Genomic DNA, 7,319 nt, shown 5'->3' on the forward strand with positions numbered 1-7,319 from the left:
CCGTCGAAATTTCTCAATAACTTTCAAATAAAAGTAAAATAATAACAATAATAGCGATGGGGACTAATCTCTCCATTACTAACAATCGCTTCCCCCAACCACAACGATATTACGCATGAATACTCGTGACTGTAATCCTTGTTGAACGCAGTCAATGGCATTACTCGATCATTGCGAAGAAAGTAGTACTTGGCATGCCTACATTTCATTATGTGTTATTTTATTAATGGAACAAATAAAAGTTTTTGTTAAAACAGAATTATTTTAAAATAAAATCTCATATAAGGTTAAGGGGGTGGGGGACTAATCGAATCTCACCAGATGGAAAGAGGGAGTCCAAATTAAAAACGGACCCAATTTTATCAAAGGATGTCCCGTAATTAACATAAACAAACAAGCAGAACGGAGTTAGAAAGTGTAACGGTTTCATTATTTATTGTTTAAATACAGTGTAATGAACTAATCCCAAATTTTTAATTAGTTTTTTAACCGTTGTTATCGTATCTGACTAGCTTTCGAGGTTAGAAATTGAAAACTGTTTCAAGTTTAAAAAGAATGCATTATTGATATTTAAAATTCCAAATTCAAATTATTTTATTTTCTTATATATGTAATATTATATACATTATGTTTATATTATTATATTATATTTTATACACGATAGCCACAGATCGTTGATTTGCGCTCAAGTATCCGTAGCGAATGAGATCTAATACGAAAAGTTATGATATCTAAACATCAGCAATTTTCAGTCAAGCTACCATAATACCGCTTTGTGTACACTTAGTAGTGTAAATGTAAAAATATTTTACTTTTATTTTTATTATAATTCTATTAGAATGTACCTATTTTATATCAAACTAATTTTGTCTTCACTTTAAACGTCGAATTTTTTAAATAACACAGCAAGCATGCAAGCATGTAGCTCACTTGATGCTAAGTGACCACTGCCGCCCATGAGTATTCGCAACACCAAAGGTATTAAGGCAAAGTATGCTGCCAGTTTTTAAAAAGATTTTTTTTATGCAACTTAGAATGCCAAACAAGCTGACGACCTGATGGAAAGTGGTAACCGTTGCCTATAGACATAAATATGCTCTTTTCTTGAAGGTTGCAATGTCGTAGGTTTTATTTTGTTGAAATATTATAAAATCGCCAGACATATTTTTCTTAAATTGTATACTAGATCAATCATTCATTATTTATTTGGCAGATATTAATTTAATAATAAGTCAATTATATCATCTATTTGTAATTATTATGACATTTATAGCTATTTTCGGAGCATTAAAATAATAGTAGAAATGAGAAAATAACAATAGGTTAAAGATAATGTACTAACAAATTTATTAAATTTTACGTTAATGTAATGCTAATTTCTAAAAGGGTACGTCTCTGCTTTTTGTTTTGCCATATTCAATTAAGAAATGATTCATGTGTCTAATTCAATTATTCTGCGTTTGCATAATATTGAATATATGTGTATCCTCGCACTGTTATCATGATTCCACTCTTTCAAGTGAGAGGAGCTCTCGCAAGCTGCGTTGATATAATTTATTGCTTATGAGATGGCGCGGGGCATTGTCCTCGTATTTCACCCTAAGAGTGTGCACACACATTCAGAGTCAGACGATCCAATACTTAATTTTCCAGACTGTAAATACACGGTCGATACTGACATGTGAATTGCACGTAGAATACATCCAATATCGGATATAGAATACTCATGCTTAGTCACTGCATCAATATAACGTCAGATACATGTTTGACATCGGATTGTTATAGTGAGTTTGTTTGAAACGATTCGACTTTTTCTATTGAGTACCTATGATTTTAAATAATTTGTAGGTTTGTTGGAAGAAAACTCTTACAGAGTTAAGCTCGTCTGTTGTACGTCTTCAATTAAGATAAATTATAACAATGTATTATAATTTTTGTGTACAATAAAGTATAAATAAATAATAAATAAAACACTTCCTCCAATTCACAGTATTGATTTTATTGTAAGTATTATTATAAATTCGTCATCATCTCAGCCATTATCCATCCACAGCTGAACATAGGTTTTTTCCATAGATTGTCATAAAAAAACGGTCGTGAGCCACCTGCCTGTGTGTGAGTGACTTCCTGCACTACATTTGAAGTCGATATTATATATTGCTTGATATTAATTAATCTACAAAATCCTTACAAATACTTACAAATAAACAAAAAAGGTCGCTCTCACATTTTATAATAATTACTAAAGAGTAGTTTAGTAATTATTATAAAATGTGAGAGCGACCTTGTTTGTTTATTTGTTACTTCTAGGCGTTTTAACAGCTTAATCAATCGTTGTGAAATTTAAATTACACATACTAATATGGTAAAGGACATAGGAATTTTTTTATGACAATTAACAGACATCCGGCCAATGTAACCTGTCTGAGACGTTATCCTGTCTGTTATCTCAATAATTAAATTAAATTATTATAGTTTATCTAAATCGCGTTTATCATCATCATTTCAGCCATTATCCGTCCACTGCTGGACATAAGCCTCCCCCATGGACTGTCATAAAGAACGGTCCTGAGCCACCTATATCCACGGACTCTCTGCAATGCATTTCAAGTCGTCACTCCATGTAGTGCGGGCCCGTCTTACACTGCGTTTACCAGTACGCGGTCGCCTCTCAAGAACCTTTCTTCCCCATCGCGTTAATTCTTATAAATCTATGTAAAATAACTATAATGCCATTTATGAAGTCAGGTAGAATATTATATTCTATTTCGATATTACCTAAGGTACTCAAGGAATCGAAAGATGTTTTTGAACAACGCCCCTAGCAGTAACATCCGAGTTAAATTTAGGCTCATATGTGTCGATATATCACTTGCAACACGTAAAGGATCTATCGAAAAATCATGATAAATGTGCCGAAGTCTATTTTTAGATAGAATCTACAAAACTTATTTGAAATCTCTTCAGTATAAAGTTCTAACCCAATATGCCCCTCAGCTATTGTCGTGTGATCTCGGCATAGAATAGGTCACCCTTTTTTTCCCCGTGGGTGTCGTAAGACGCGACTAAGGGCATAGCGCGCAGGGCGAGGGATGGGCAGTAGCGACCTCTTAAAATAGTCAAAGCCTGACTGTTGTTATTAATTTGCCTGTCAAACGTGGCGACTATTGGCAAAACCCCCTAAGGGGGAGGCTTATGTTCAGCAGTGGACAGTTAAAAGCTGATATGATGATGATAATAATATCTATCACCAATTTGCATTTAAGAAGGTTAACATTAAAATTATAAATATTAATTTTACTTTTGAAAGTGCTATTATTTTTTATAGGACTTTAAATGGCTACCAAGCTTTAGATATAAATAGCAGCATGTGGACATAACAAAGATATGTACATTATTTTAACACACACGTACACGCACACGAACACGCACACGCACACGCACACGCACACGCACACGCACACGCACACGCACACGCACACTCACACGCACACTCACACACACACTCACACACTCACACGCACACGCACACGCACACGCACACGCACACGCACACGCACACGCACACGCACACGCACACGCACACGCACACGCACACGCACACGCACACGCACACGCACACGCACACGCACACGCACACGCACACGCACACGCACACGCACACGCACACGCACACGCACACGCACACGCACACGCACACGCACACGCACACGCACACGCACACGCACACGCACACACGCACACGCACACGCACACGCACACGCACACGCACACGCACACGCACACGCACACGCACACGCACACGCACTCACACGCACACTCACACGCACACGCACACGCACAAGCACATGCACACGCACACGCACACGCACACGCACACGCACACGCACATGCACACGCATACGCACATGCACACGCACACGCAAACGCGCACGCGCTCTTGCACGCGCACGCACACGTACACACATACACGCGATCACACACACCTACTTATATCTATATCATATTCATTTCACAGTTTTTCTTATTTTTATGTTTCATTATATTATTTTGACTTCACGTTTACAATATACGAGTATAATAATACTTCGTTGTTTTTTTGTGTATCTTCAAAGTGTACTAAACATTAGGTAACCGCGCTCTTAGTCCCCAAGATCTGACCTAATCTGAGGACTGACCGTAATGCAGACTTTTTATAATGCAACTTAATATGAGCTCTGGTATAAATCATATTCTTGTTTTGTTCTAAGCCTCTTTTATTTTATTGTGGTAATAAACACATTTTTACTTTTTTTATACCACATTCTATCCTTCAAAAGACAGTCATCGAATGACGGAGGTATCCATGCAGACTTGTTTTGTACAAAGTTTCCCTTTGGTGAGATTTGGTACCAATTTATTATTATCATGACTAAATCACGTCATTATATTATACAATAATACATTATCGAAAACTGTTAAAAAAATTTTTTTTCTTCAATTTTTTTATACTAGTGGCAATCGAGCATTTGGCCATCTGATGGTAAACAGTACTGCCGTAGCATATGAACACTTGTAACACCAGGGATAAAAAGCGCGTAATGCCGACCTTATTGTCTCGTCGTGAACACAATAAAATTTATTTTAGAATAAACTCTGATAATACTTGATAAGTGCGTTTAATTTCATATAAATATTAACAATAATGTTCTAGCTGGCGTTACAACTGTCCAAGTAAAAACAAGATGGCACATTACTAGAAACACAACAGTGGACGGTAGAACAATAATAAAAAAAGAAACGCCTGCTCGAACAGGCCGAGCACGTAATTACAAAATTGTCATTAACACTTATTATGTCCTTTTTGAAGAACCCATACTCCAGTCTTTAGGGAAAACCTCAGCAGGAAGTTTATTCCACAACCTGAGCGTTTGCATGTGAAAGCTCACTTGAAACTGCATTGTGGGTGATCATTTTAGTTCTAGGGTGTAAACATAAAATCCCTGCCAATGACGAGCGATGCGAGATTCCGTTATTCAATAGTTTACTTTTAAATAGTTTTTATTACAGAAACATGGTTTTATATTTGTTATTATTTCTTATATCTTCTTTAATATTACAATCAAAAGAACGTTTAAGAAAAATGAAGACAAGTTTATAAGGTAACCTAGATATTATGATCTAGGTACATTTATTTTCATTACCAAAATAATCTGCTTAAAAATCCATAGGCTATACACTATAATCTATACACTTTCTATAGAAAAACAAACATTTTCCTTATCATATTTTATCGAAATAAATGATCTGCAGTATGAAACAATAAAATGGACATGATTTGCAATATTCTATTAATATTATAAACGCGAAAATTTGAAGGATGTATCTGAATACATGGACAGATGGGTATTTGTTGCTCTGCTCATTCACGCAAAAATACTGAAAATATTTGAATGAAATTTGATACACTGATAGGTTATATCTTAACTTATCATATAACATACTTTATATACCTACTGATTCAATCGGGTATAAATAATATAATACTATACACACGAGCAAAACCGCGGGATATAGCTTGTGAAATAATAAAATGGACAGTGAATGATTTACAATCTCGTATCTAGCATCCGAACCAAGTGATAAGAGCCGAGTCCTGTTTAAAAGCTAAGCTACAAAATACATGTGGTGTCTTGAGTCGGTAGTAAACTTGGGTCGGTCGTAACAAAAATCCAATTTTCGACTATATTTGTTAAGACCCTACTATTGGTTTTAATACTTTTATAAAACACACGCGACTGGAAACTGCTTCTCTACTTTTTTCTCTTTTTTTTTTATACAACTTAGAATGGCGAACAAGCCCACCTGATGGAAAGTGGTAACCATCGCCTATAGACATGAGCAGTACAGAGTATACTGTTTCGCCCATGATACCCCCCATGAGTTGCCATTTCTGAGGACTCAGGTATTATTCCTCTGTACCCAGTAAATTCACGCCATATCCCACCCTTTAAATTGAAACACAGCCATGCAAACACAACTGCTTCACGGTTGAAACACGAATGGGACAGAGGTACCCAAGCAATCGACTTTTGTACAATGTCTCCCTCTGGTAAGGTCTTAAGGGAGAATACCTCTATATTTAAATTAAAAAAAAAAATATAAGAGGGAATTATTATCTTTTTACACTGGTAGAGAATGTTTGAAAAATTCATTACTATTTTTTAAATATTACTATTGAAGATTTTCGGATAGAGTAAAAATAATTGCCACACAACAAAATAACAAACATAGTATGTTCATTAAATTACACGTACTACTTAAAACGTAGTAACAGATTAAATGCATCTTCCTACAGATTATTTAGTAGAGATTGTTTTAAAGTAATTACGCATTATTTCTTACATTTATAAAGTCTTTACTTATATTTAAATTTTCTTTTAACATCAAGCAGCCCCGAAAATAAATTTAAATAAATGTAAGTAAAATGCGAATGGAAAAGTTTTATATACTATTTTTTAATCGTTTTTTTATATATATATATATATATATATATATATATATATATATATATATATATATATATATTGTTTAATCTTAATTGCTTAAATCAATTTCTGAGTAAAATAATGACTTTTTTGTGCTGTACTTACTGTTGGCCGCAGATGAAATACCAAATACCCAATCTGGTCGACCTCCACATGGTCCCCTCCTGGAAACCATCGTGCTGAATTCATCACGATGGGCTAACTGACCTGTCTTTTCATCCTCACCTATTATCACTCACTAGTGCTCCGCCAGCGTATTCCGTTAGGCATGGCGCAGGCGGGGTTACTATACCATTTTCATCCATCAAAATAAAGCTTCAAAAAATACAGCTTCACCGGGCGCGTGTAGGGGCGAGTACAGAAAACACTTCAAGCCCGCGAGGTGTAAGCGACGAAGTGTCGACTTTTAACGATAGATTGCAATAATAAATTAATGATTTTTTTTAAATATAATTATATGATCAATGAGTTATAGATTAAATGATGTGTTATTCATATAACAAATGAAATTTATTTAAACAAAAACTCATAGTAGTAGCTATGCCTATATTAACTCGTATTGTATGAGGGATACCTTTCTTCTCTACAGGGGAAGTACATTGGTATGCTGTATCTTTTGGATTGCTATTGAGACGTATCTATATTCGGCACATACATTTTATGATGAAAAACCGGTAAATATTTATGGTAACTCGGTTGGTACGTAATTACATTATATTCTATTGAATTAGGGGTTGTTTTGTGGAAGCCCGTATTCGATTACTTGTTTATTACCTACTCTTTTTATCTTCT

This window comes from Galleria mellonella, unplaced genomic scaffold, assembly GCF_026898425.1.
Source record: "Galleria mellonella isolate WM207_F2 unplaced genomic scaffold, CSIRO_AGI_GalMel_v1 utg19, whole genome shotgun sequence".
In the NCBI taxonomy this organism is placed as follows: domain Eukaryota; kingdom Metazoa; phylum Arthropoda; class Insecta; order Lepidoptera; family Pyralidae; genus Galleria; species Galleria mellonella.